Source organism: Neofelis nebulosa, chromosome 8, assembly GCF_028018385.1.
Source record: "Neofelis nebulosa isolate mNeoNeb1 chromosome 8, mNeoNeb1.pri, whole genome shotgun sequence".
Lineage (NCBI taxonomy): Eukaryota > Metazoa > Chordata > Mammalia > Carnivora > Felidae > Neofelis > Neofelis nebulosa.
The window spans coordinates 14414169-14426214 of record NC_080789.1 but is presented as its reverse complement, the minus strand read 5'-3'; the positions used below and the strand labels follow the sequence as shown (position 1 = coordinate 14426214).

General features: G+C 43.7%; 1 protein-coding gene across 2 annotated transcripts in view; it reads right to left on the bottom strand.

Annotated features, from left to right (window-relative positions):
• Window positions 1-12046, bottom strand: part of SYN3 (synapsin III) — a 470078-nt gene that overhangs the window by 376288 nt on the left and 81744 nt on the right. The gene's annotated exons all lie outside the window — the stretch shown is intronic.

The following is a 12046-nucleotide window of genomic DNA, read 5'->3' as shown; positions in this document are numbered from 1 at the left end:
GCTTGTGACCAGAGTCCTATGGAAGATATCCCTCCTGCCAGATTATATATTCCCTGGGGATAGTGATTCCATGGTACTATAATCATCTGTATTAGTTTCCTAAGGTGGCCATAACAAAGTACCAGCACTAGGTGGATTAGACAGCAGAAATTTCCTTTCCCACAGTTCTGGAGGCTAGAAGACCAAACTCAAGGTGTTGGTAGGGTTGGTTCCTTTGAAGGCTATGAGGTAAAATCTGTTTCAGGTTTCTATCCTTGGCTTGCAGATGGCCACCTTCTCCCTATGTCTTATCACACTGTCTTCCTTCTACACGCGTCTCTGTATCCAAAGACCCCCTTTTTATAAGAAAACCAGTCATACTGCACCAGAGCCCACCCGAAAGACCTCACTGTAACTCTCTAAAGACCCTCTCTCTAAATAAGTCACATTCGAGGGACTGGAGCTTAATGCTTCAACGTGTGAATCTTGGGGAGGCACAGTTCAACTTGTAACCCCATGCTAGAAAATGCATAGTAACAAACTGTGCCATACACACAGTAAATGCCAAAAACCATTTCTCTGGATTAAATGAATGAAAATAACTTCTCATACATATGAAAAACTCAACTACGTGCCAGATACTGTCCTAAGCTTTTTACATGTATGAATTAATTTAATCCTCACACTTGTCCAGATTAAAAAAAAAAAAAAACCAAAAAACAAGGCAAAGAGAGACTGAATAACTTGCACAATATCACACAGTAAGTAGCAGAGCCAGGATTTAAACCCAGGCAGTCCAGTTCCAGCCTATGCTTTTGACTGCTACACCCCACTCCTCCCACTGTTTAGCTGAATAAGGCACTGGGTGGATTACAACTGGGAATTTTGGGGACCTAAAAATAGTCCATTTGAAGAGAAAACCAAGCTTATATGGAAAGGAAATATCATTTCATAGTGATTTAAATGTATCCCCTTGGAAACATCTAACAGAATTATGACCAAAGACCTAGTCATCTCCCTAGATGGCATTAAAGGAAACCCAGAGTGCTTATGTCTCTTGCTTTAATTAATAGCCTCATTATGTTGTGGCAAGGTGAAAAGCAAAGAGCTCTGATAATGAGTCCAGGTTAGTAAATAGTGGTAATGACCTGTTTATTAAGTCTAATGTCTTAAAAATTCAGTCCCATCATGTTTAAGATACTCCACTGGCGAGATTACAAAGAAGAATTAGCAATAAAAGTTGTTGCTTGAGTGTGAGGAGAAAAAGATGTTAGAAGAAAGTTGCAACACAGAACAGTTGGGCACCAAAAACTTGAAGAAAGGGAGCAAATAAGAATCTTGAATCATAGAATCTCCAACTTCGAGGTGGCCAAGCCCCAGGGGCTGTCTTGCTGCCCAAATGGAAAGAGATAATCTGGATAAAAGACACACTCAGGCTTGGATATACAAGTTAGAAGTTCATGGTGTTCAGAGCAAGGTGTCTAGAATTATTTCCTAATTATGTTTATGAGTAATTACAGGAGGCAAATACCTGGGTTGTTAGGGTAGCCAGCATCTGTTGGATCAAGTACAGAGAGGGTAGTGAAGAAAGGGCTCTCTTCTGTATTTTACTTTTTAAAAACTTCAATAAACAAAACCTGGAAATGAACTCAGAGGTATCCAAGCACTTCTCCTTCAAGGTAGTGATTCTACTGAGAGGAGAATCTCAAAGAGCAGCTGCTTTTGAAGAGCCTCAGAACTCTCACAGAAACTGTAGTAGGTTAAATTATCTCCCCCCAAAGATATGGCCACATCCTAAGCCCTGATACCCACAAATGTGGGTTTGTTGGAAATTGGGTCTTTGCACATTTACATCCGTAATCCATCTAGAATTTTAGTTTTTTGTGTAAGATCGGAGGTAAGACCCAAGGTTCAGTTTTCCTATATGGTTATTCAAATACTTTGGCACTATTGATTAAAAGACTCTTCTTGCCCAATAGAGTTGCGCTGGTGCCTTTGTCAGACATCAAGTCACCTCACATGTGATCTATTTGTCTATCTCTGAGTCTGTTCCAAGTTGTCTCAGTTACTGCAGCTTTACAGTGAGTTTTGGTATCAAGTAGTATAATATTATAAGAGGGAAGCAGCCCAACTAGGTTCCAGTGATAACAGGTTCAAAGACAAGACCACACCTCTTGTCTCCTCAACCTGCTGAAGCAGATTGAAAGTTTTCCTACTAACCCACTCCAAAATACAGTCACTGGGCAACGAGGTGACCTCAAAGGCTCCATCCTGAATAAACCTATTGAATGTTTCCCTAGTGATGTGATTGGTTGAACAGAATGTGTTCTATCCTCTGATTCACACTGCAATCCACCATCATGGCCAGACCCCTCAAAGAGCTCCTCAGGGGATTCCCACCTCTCTTAAAGGTTTAAAAACAAATCAAGATCTCAGCCCCTTCAGCTTTGTCAGTGTGGCAGGCCAGCTGAGAGGCTAATAAATGGAGAAGCAAGCACTTCCATGACTTTGAGTCTTACCTGTACTGAGAAATGGTGCCTGTGGCATTCTATTGCCATATTCACCTGCTCCCATAAATTTCTCTTGGCTTTATAAATGAACTTTAGGGTTTCAGGACAGGTCTAAACATCATCTTTTATTTGAGCTTCTGTACACCCTATTGAAAGCTCAAGCCCGCTATCTCATCTGCATTATTTTTCCCTGTCTGCTGCTATGAGGGGGAATTTTAAGAAATTTCTTTCCCTTCTTTTTAACAGAAAAAAATAACACCATAATGAAGAAAGGCTGTGTGTAATTTTGATTGTCAAGATTCTGTTTTGAGAGGGAAAACTGTCATATTATACATTCGTGGGAGATTTTCTCTAGACATCATTAAAGACAGGTAGGTTTTTGCAATATGAGGCACATATAGGGACTTTGGATTTTGTTACTCTTGTTACTTTTGGTACCTGGTATGGGAGGTTTTTGTCACTGACCTCAATGATACCTGAAAGTGCTGGATTATCTGAGTTTTCCTATTTGTGACTTTTTAAAACATGTACATGGAGGAATCAAAGAATAGTGGAAAAGGAATCGGTCTTTAAGTCTAGGGACCAGGGACCTAAACCTTGGATTTGACCTAAACCTTGGATTTGACCCAATAACAATGACTGCAGGCAGACCCCTCACTCTCCACTTGTATTCCCTTTGACTTTAAAATGAAAGAGTTATAAGGGGAGCCTTAGGTGGCTCAGTAGATTGAGCATCTGACTTAGGCTCAGGTCATGATCTTACAGTTCATGGGTTTGAGCCTTGCATCAGGCTGACATTGCAGAGCCTGCTGGGGATTCTCTCTCTTCCTCTCTCTCTGCCCCCTGCCCACTCACTATCTCTCTCTCTTTCAAGAAAAAAAAATGAATAAACTTTAAAAAAAAAGAAAAAAAAGTAAATGAAAGCATTATCAATAGAGTCAATATCTTCCTTTCTCAATTAGTGTTCCCCAGTTATCACTGAAGGCAAAATCTATTATCACATCTTATGAAAAATGAATCCTATGCATTAATATTTTTATTAGAAAGCTGTTCATTGCTTTATACTCAGCTTCAGGCACATAGTAGGTATCCAAAAAATTTTGTTAAATAAAGTGTTACTTTTATTTTTGGGGTGCCTGGGTGGCTCAGTCTGTTAAGTGTCTGACTCTTGGTTTGGGGTCAGGTCATGATCTCATAGTTTGTGAGTTTGAGCCCTGCATTGGGCTCTGTGCTGACAGTGCAGATTCTGCTTGGGATTCTCTCTCTCCCTCTCTCCCTGCTCTTCCCTCCCTCCCTCCCTCCCTCTCTCTCTCTCAAAATATATTAATTAATTTAAAAAAAAGGAATGCCATGCACTAATATTTTTATTAGAAAGCTGGGCACTGCTTTATACACAGTTCTAGGTACACAGTAGGTATCCAAAAATATTTGTTGAATAAAGTGTTATTTTTATTTTTGATGAGCAGATACCTATGCATGCTATGCAGCATGCCTTATGAAACTCTGTCCATTGCCAGATTCACTAGACCACAAAACTGAGGAGAATGTTTCCAGGCACAGAGGAGGGGAAAGGCCCAATCTAAGTTGCTAGTAACAAAAGCACAGGTAAAAAATACAGGGCTATCGGGTCAATGGAATGGTGAGATGTCTTTAGTAGCTGGGGCATGGAGTTAATGGAGGAACAGAATAGGAAAAAGAGCTAGAAAGGTAGGTCAGAGACCAGTCCAGGAGGATCCTGAACTTTCTGTGAAGGAACATGAATTTCACTGTATAGTGCATTTTATCTTCTGTTACTCATAGTTCTGTTACTTCATTACAGATTACCACAAGGTAAATAACTTCAAACAACACAAGTGTATTATCTCACTGCTCTGTAGGTCAGAAGTCCACGTGAGTTCGGCTGGTTTCTCTGTTCTGGGTTTCACGAGGCCCAAATCACAGTTGTTAAGCATCTAAGCTTTTACTGGAAGACTCTGGGAAGAAACTGTTTCCAAGCTCATACAGGTGGCTGGCAGACTTCAACTCTTTGTGGTTGTAGGACTGAGGTCCTGTCTTTTCTGGTGTCCCCTGGAAGCCTCCCCCAGCCAGCTACGGGCACTTGCATTCAGCATCACATAGGACTCTCCATCTCCAAACTAGTAATGGCACATTAAATCCTTCTTATTCTTTAAACATTTTTAACTTCCTCTCCTGCCACATTTCTGTCTCCAGCCAGAGTAAATTCAGTTTTTAAGGGCTTGTGTGGGCTCACCTGGATAACCAGGGTCACTCTCCCTATCTTAAGGTACATAACTACAGTCGCATCTACAGAGTCCCTTTTGAGTATCACTTTCACAGGCTCTAAGCATTAATGTTTCTGGAGGGCTACTGGGAAACAGGAAAGGCTGCAGATGAGGGGAGTGGTTACATATTTAACAACAAATATTTCTGCAGAATTTTCTAATTTCCAAGCTGTTATAGGTACTAGATATGGCTGGAATCATATCCACTAACAAAATGTCCTCAACAGCCCCCTAGATCAGAAGGCAATAGAAGCACCTTTTTATAATTAAACTCACATCCAGTTACAAAACACAAATGCACGCAGGTGCGTGCATGCATACACACACACACACACACACACACACACACACACACACACACAGGATGGAATGCATTCAGTTTCCTGTAGGGTCTTTGGCTGCATTGTCACTGGAACTGGCACCTGGCGAGCATGTGATGCCAAGTAGATAATATTACTGAAAGCATGGGGTATTCATGTTTAGTTACTAGTAATTGCATTTGTGATGATAATGACATCTGATGACAGAATGGAAATGGTGATTGTAATCATAATTACGATAAGCTGAAGAATGCTATTAGGTCAACAGATCAATGGGAAAGAAACTGAAAATGGGGTTTGGATTTGGATGACTGACAAGAATGTACCCAAGAAACCAAGAATGTGTGGGAATGTGAAGGTAGCAGCTATCCGCCTTGACCATGAAGCCTAACTAAAGGAGGATTTCGACACAAAAAGATGTTGTCCGGAGTCCTGAGAAAGGCAAGATTCTGGCAGACAGACTGTTCTGGAATCTGAGGGTGGCTGATAAGATACTAGAAATTCCTGTCAGTTTGTGAAATCTATCTGGCCCAGACTGTACTCTTAAACCCTCAGAGTGTGCCCCCTTGTACAGCCTTAGGTATTCCATAGATTTTTCAGGAGAAGAGAGAGAGAGAGAAAGAGACAGACAGACAGATACTGAGTGTATAGGAGAAGGTGGGCAGTCTCCATCCAGTACCTTTTCTAATGCTAGGTCAACTTCTGACACTCAGCCTTGTTCTCCAACCTTTCATATTACACCCCATAAAGAGGAACTGTTAACCTATGGGTCAGGACATCACAATGCTACAGTTGACAGCAGGCAGGGTCACTGCTAGGCTGAAAAGGCAGGCAACGGCGTGGGATTCTGGCTTCTCTGTAGCTGAGTGCCTGCTGGTCTGCATGGTCATCATGTCAACTTCCTCCCTTGCCTGTAGCTCCTCAAAGGGGTTCATCTCAGCACCCATCTTTCCCTCTGCTGCTCTCTCTTCCATGAGTTGGCAACCATCAATTCGGATTCCCAGAAGCCCCAGATGTCCTGCTCTCTCTTTTCATAATCGTGTTTGTTGTACCTTGGAACTGTTTAGAGATAACAGCCACATATTTAGTAAGTAACATCCACAAATCTATAGGACTCACGCCAGCTCTGGCAGAGAGCCCTGCCCTCGGGCTGGGGGACCTAGGCCGGCTAACGCTCAGTGGTGTTTCTACTCTTATTTGCTATTCCTCCCTGTGTATTTGGCTACCTTAGGAACCTAGAACAGGGGTGCTGGTAGTGATTTTCAAGGTAGGATTAGGGCATTCCTGCATCCTCCAGCAAGTTATCATCAAAATTCCACTCTAATCCCTAACAGACTGTTATGTTTACTCTTGGGAACAAAACTGTGTCATTAACAAATTCTTAAAAAAAAAAAATCAACATTCTGCAAGTGCTGTGATCTTCACATCTTAAGTTCTTTCACAGAGTCTCTCAGGGTCTAAGAGGCTCATTAGAAGGACAAACAACAACAACAATACTAATAAAGTAGCACTAAATACAGAAAACCTAAGTCCTGCCTGGCCTCTAACATCCTGTGTGATTTAGACACTGATGAAGTGATGACCTCTTTGACACCATCCCCTGTGCCCCACACTGGCCTCCTTTCCATTGTCAAACACACTGAGCAAGCTCCAGGCTTGCTCCAGTCCCCAAACCTCTAGAGCTTCCTGGAGATGGCAGCAAGCCCACCTTCCTCACTCCACTCATAGCTTTGCTCAGTGGAGCCCCCAGTAGCACCTCCTTACAGAGCACCTGCTGTACTCCCTGCCCTGTTTCCTTGCTTGAACTCATCCCCACTGACAAAACTGTACATTTGTCCGCATATGACATGATTTACATCCATCCCAATTTAATATTTAATGGTCCAGCTCTCTCACCAGAATAGAAGTTCCAGGGGGCAGGGATGTCTGTTTCGTTCCTGGCTCTATCTCAGCATCCAACCAGTACCTTGCATTATAGCACAATGCTCAAATACGTGAATGCCTATTGTAGGTGTCCAAGGTGAGCCCAGGGAGGCAAACAACCTTTCCCAAAGTTACAACCTGGTAATTACGTCAGCTGGGACCCAAACCCAGGCCGATACCTTCCACATGGCACCAAGTGGCTCACTGGAGATGATGCGTGTTATAATTCACAGAGCTGGGTCAATTAAAGGGCGACTTGCCAGCCTTGGGCTTTCCTTGTGCTGTGACCGCCCTTGTTTTCATACCTTCCCACATCAGTGTGCGGCGTCCATCAGCAAAGCCCACGGGCCCCTACCCCTCCTTCACCACTCTGCCTCTTCCAAATACCCCGCTGCTGCAAACACTTGGCAGGTGGCCCAAGGCCTGCTGTCGGCAAGAACTGCTTCCTGTAGATTTCCCGGCACAGGCTGTGTTTTTAGTTCTGAGGGCCCCGTGGGCTCAGTGACTTCCTTGGCTGGCATCTGAAGTCTTTTCTATGGGTTCAGATTCACCTTGCAGACAAAAGAGGCTTTGAGAGTCTGCAGACTCTCTGAGTGGCCCCTTCCAGACAAGGAAATCTCACTCAGGAGCAGTGCTCAGTGAAGGCCTGGGCCACTGGGTCAGGCTGTGCCGAGCACCCAGCTATGACAGGTAGATGCAAAGACATATTCTGCTCATCAAAACATCATAATACTCGTGTGTGTGTGTGTGTGCGTGTGTGTGTGTGTGTGTGTGTGCACATGCGTGCATGCGAGAAGGCAGGGCAGGGAGCGATAAATACATAAAAACATGTCAAAACAAATATAAAAATATAGAAAAAGATTGCAATGACAAACCTACATTCTTAACTGTTCAAGTAATGGAAAATCCAAAATTAGGTGGAGTTAGCCACATTTTAAAAACAAAACAAAACAAATCATCAACAGTGATTTGCAGTTTACAAAGAGTTTGGTATAGAGTGGTTTTCAGAACCAGACTACAAGTTTGAATCTGAGCTCTACGTCTTACTTGCTGTACAACTCTAGGCAGGTTAGCCTTTCTATGCCTTAGTTCACATCTGTAAAATGAGGCTAAGAATGGTGCCTTCCAAGGGTGGATGTGAGCATTAAATGAATTAATCAGTTTAAAAGCCTGTACTCAATGGGGTGCCTGGGTGGCTCAGTCAGTTAAGTGTGTGACTTGGGCTCAAGTCATGATCTCACAGTTTGTGGGTTCAAGCCCAGTATTGGGCTCTCTGCTGTCAGCACAGAGACCAATTCAGATCCTCTGTCCCCCTTTCTCTCTGCACCTCCCAAACTGGTTCTCTCTCTCTCTTTCTCTCAAAATAAATAATAAACAAATTTTTTAAAAAGGCCTTACTCAAAAATAAATAAATAAAATAAAAGACCTTAGCAAGGCATGTAAGTGAAAATAAGTACATAATGAATGTTACCTATCACGGTATTTAATTGGATCATTACAACAACCTCTTGATAAGAGGGTTAAGTATTAGCATCTTCATCAGCTGACAAGAAAACTGAAGAGCAGAGAGAACAAATGACTCAGCCAAGATCACAAAATTACTGAGCAAGAGAGCTATGACCCTGACTCTATTCACCCATTCATTCATTCACTTAACAACTACTATGTCAAGGACAGGAACTGATGACATAGCAGCAAATGGAGCAAAATTCCCTGTTCTTATGGGACTTGTATTTAGTAGGGAGACAGACCATTAACAATAAACAATATGTCAGGGGAGGAAACATAGCTTCTGGTAAGAGGACAAAGTGCTGGGAGGTGTTATGTCAAATAAGGGGGTGGGGGGTCAGGGGAAGGTGGCATTTATCAGTGTTATAAGCAAAGTGAGGGAGCAAATCATATAGTAAGAGAGAGAAAGGCTTTGCAGGCAGAGGGAATAGCAAGGAAGAAGGCCCTGAGGCTGGAGTATATGTGCAGAGCTCAAAGAACAGCAAAGAAGGCAGTGTGGCTGGAAAAGAGCTGGTGAAGAGTGAGTGGAAGGAGATGAGGTCAGAGAGGGGACAGTGGATCCATCATGATAAGGATTTTATTCTGGATGAGAGGGTTAAGATGTTAGTACCATCACCATCCTCCTCAGCAACATCATCATCTTCACATTGCCAATGAAGATCATGATGAAGATCCAACATTATCACCACCACCGCCATCACATTTGGCAATGAGAGAACTCAAGAAGCCAAGTTTGCAAAAAATCACTAATAAATGTGGCACTCTCACTTTTAAGGAATTTTTTTAACAGCCAGGTTTTGTTCTCCAGAGCCTAGATGTACATTTGGTAGAGATTAAGCCGGAGCACGGAGGCATGCCCTAGTTCTGTCCTGACAGTCACCCCTTCCTGCTCAGATTCCCAAGGAAGCTGTACCCACAAGAAACAACAGCAACTGAGAATCAAAGAAAAACATCCTTTGCATCCATTGTCTTTTTCCCTCTGTTAGGTCAGCTTTAAGGGTGAGGAGAGCTTTTGATAATGTCTTGGAGGAAGAAAGGAAATGAAGAAGGAGAGGAGGGAAGGAAAGAGAAAGGGAAGGGAAAGGCGGAGAAGGGAAGGAGAGGCAGGGGAAGTCTTTAGGGGGACAAAATGGTGGGACCACCATAGCCTCCAAAGCTTTTAAGGTTGAGAGACCTAGGAAAGAATTTTGCCACCTGCAACAAACTTTTCCTACCTACAACAGATCAGGGCAAACATTCAGAAATTCTAAGACCACACCTTAACTACACAGAAAAAAAATGATGGTTAATGTCCGCTTGACATCTACTTCTTTTCCTGGCCGAGCTGGCTCCACACGTTTGAACACTATTTGGCTGAATGTTCAGAAAAGTGTGTTTATAGGATTAAGCAAACCAGTGTGAAAGTCTCCCCACATTTCTCCAGAGGGACGATGGACAGTTTGGGGACTTGGAGACTGGGATGTGGAAGCAAAGGCCACTGCTGGGCAGCTGCTGTGTCCAGTTGTATCACAGGCATGTGTGAAACTGGATGGCTGGAGCTCCGGGAGGGGCTGTCCGGGGTCAGAAGAGCTGACATGTCATAGCACACATGACCCTGAACAACCCAGGGGAGACACTGAAAGAACTTAAGTAGGCTGATGGCATTTAATTTCTATAGTTTCTTTCTCCAAATTGAAACTTGTAATGTGATGGCAGGAACGTCTTATCCATCAAAGCTCTGAGAAATCCAAATGCTCTTATCCTGCCTTCATGCACTTTTTTTTTTTCATTTGGAAGGTACAAAACCATTTTCAGGGTTATAGAAATTAAAAGAGCATTCAGAGGCGCATGGGTGACTCAGTCAGTTAAGTGTCCAACTTCAGCTCAGGTCATGATTTCACGGTTCATGAGTTCAAGCCCCGCACTGGGCCCTGTGCTGACAGCTCGGAGCCTGGAGCCTACCCCAGGTTCTGTTTCTCCCTCTCTCTCTGCCCCTCCTCCACTTGTGCACACACACTCTCTCTCTCTCTCAGAAATAATAGATGAATAAACTTTATTAAAAGAAAAGAGCATTCAACCTTCTTTTCCTACCCACTGCTCCCCTTCTCTCCCCAGAGTTGCCTCCCAGCTGTCTCCCTGTGTCTCACCTTCTCTCAATTAATCCAGTCTGCACCCAGAGATGAGGACCTGCCACTTCCTCCCACAGGGGCCCCCGGACACACAGTGACGTTTGAACCCTGGACACAGAGGCCCTGCTGTTCTAAGGCAGCTCCAGCTTGGTGCCACATACTTTGGGAAGATCAGCATTTCAGGACTCAGGGTGCTAAATGCTGTGAAGGAGAATGAAGCCGGTGAAGAGATACAGAGTGACTGAGAAGTGTGCATGGAGGCAGGGGTAGTGTCACTTTAGGGAGAGTGGCCAAGCATTGCTGAGGAGGTGACACTGGCACAAAGCACCTCAGTGAGGAATACAGTGAGGACGCCTTGGGGAAGGGGGTTCCACTTCCCCAAGAGGAAGGCTGGAAGCAAGGAAGGTTGCTTTCATCGTGGTAAAAGGTACCCAAACATAACATTTACCATTTTAACTGGTTTTTACGCGGATAGCTGAGACGCATTAAGTATATTCACACTGTTGTACAACCATCACCACCGTCCATCCCCAGAACTTTTTCATCATTCCCAACAGAAGCTGAATACCCGTGAAACAAGAAGTCCCCAGTCCCCTTCCCCCTGGTAGCTACCATCCTACTTCCTGTGTCTTCGAATCTGACTACTCCAGGGACCTCATAGAAGTGGAATCATACAGTATTTGTCTTTTTATGTCTGGCTTAATTCACTGAGCATGGTTTCAGGGTTTGTCCATGTTGTAGCATCTGTCAGAATTTCCTTCCATTTTAAGGCTGATACTCCATTATATGGATAGACCACATTCTGTCTACACATTCGTCTGTCAATGAACATTAGGTTACTTCTATCTGTTGGCTGTTGGGAATAATGCCACTGTGAGCATGGATTTAAAAACATCTGTTTGAGTCCCTGCTTTCAGTTCTTTGGGGCATATACCTAGAAGTGGGACTTCTCGGTCATAAGGTAATTCTGTGTTTAACTTGAGGAACTGCCACACTGGTTTCCACAGCGGCTGTGTCATTTTACATTCCACCAGCAAGGCACGGAGGGTTCCAATCTCTCCCCAACCTCCCCAACACTTGTTTTCTGTCACTGGATTTTAGAGAACAGTGAGAAGGTCAGCATGCCTAGCTCAGAGTAAGCAAGGAAGACAAGGCAGGAAAGGGCAGGAAGAATGCCAGAGAAGTCTAACCACGTAGGGCCTATAGCTGTGGGAAGGCCTCTGGCTAATACTTGGAGTGAGCCTGGGAGCCTTCAGAGAGATGTGAACCATGAAAGGTCATCATCCCATTTATAGTAAGGAAGGTAAACCCAAAGCTCCCAGCTCCAGAGGCATGGGGCCTCCAAGGGTAGCCCCATCCTCCTTTCTCCCAAGCTGCCAAAGGGTTAAGTAAATGCAAACACGGGTAAATGCAGT